The following is a 776-nucleotide window of genomic DNA, read 5'->3' as shown; positions in this document are numbered from 1 at the left end:
TTCAGTAGAGATGGTGTTTCACCACGTTGGCCAGGCTGGTCTCAAACTCCTGAACTCATGTGATCCGCCTGCCTCGGCCCCCCAAAGTGCTGGGATTACAGGCGGGAGCCACCACACCCGGCCTATTCTTGGTATTCTTTATTCTTGGTTTTCTAGCCTTTGAAAAAAAAATTTAGTCTTGGTAAATAAAATGTTCATTTTAATCAAGCTCCAGTACAGCTTGTGTCAAGATCTAGTAAGACCCCCTTTAATGTGTTCCTGGATATGACATTAAAAACTAACTTGAAAATTGTTAGGATATTTCCTTGTTCCCTACTTTTATTGTAAAGTCTACTATATTCTTAAGAATAAAAAAATGCCATTTCAGAAGAGATGATAGTTTTATCTTGCCAAGGAATTATCTTCTTAGTAGCCTACATTGGCTTATTCCAAAAAGCGTTAAGCTCCATCAAAACATCTTCTGTGCCTCTCTCTCAGAAAGCACATGCTTTGATATCTGAAGTGTATAATAGATTGGAACTATCAGTCACTTATTTTTTTAAAAATTATTCTTTTGTTCTTCATAGCTGTGAAGAGGGAAACCAAGGAAAATTCTTTCTGCTATCTTTCTCTTTGGTAATGCTTGTCTTATGAACACTCAACTGAAAAAACACTCCACCTAAAAGTAGGAAAGATGGCAATTCTAAATAGCAGCTATTATCCCGAGGGTAAACTATTTTTGTTGTTGGCTTCGGGCTGTGCTGCAAGTATTAATAGTTTAAAAAAAAAAAAAAAAA

The sequence above is a fragment of the Mandrillus leucophaeus genome, unplaced genomic scaffold (assembly GCF_000951045.1).
Source record: "Mandrillus leucophaeus isolate KB7577 unplaced genomic scaffold, Mleu.le_1.0 Scaffold7, whole genome shotgun sequence".
Classification (NCBI taxonomy): domain Eukaryota; kingdom Metazoa; phylum Chordata; class Mammalia; order Primates; family Cercopithecidae; genus Mandrillus; species Mandrillus leucophaeus.
Note: the sequence above shows the minus strand (reverse complement) of the source record.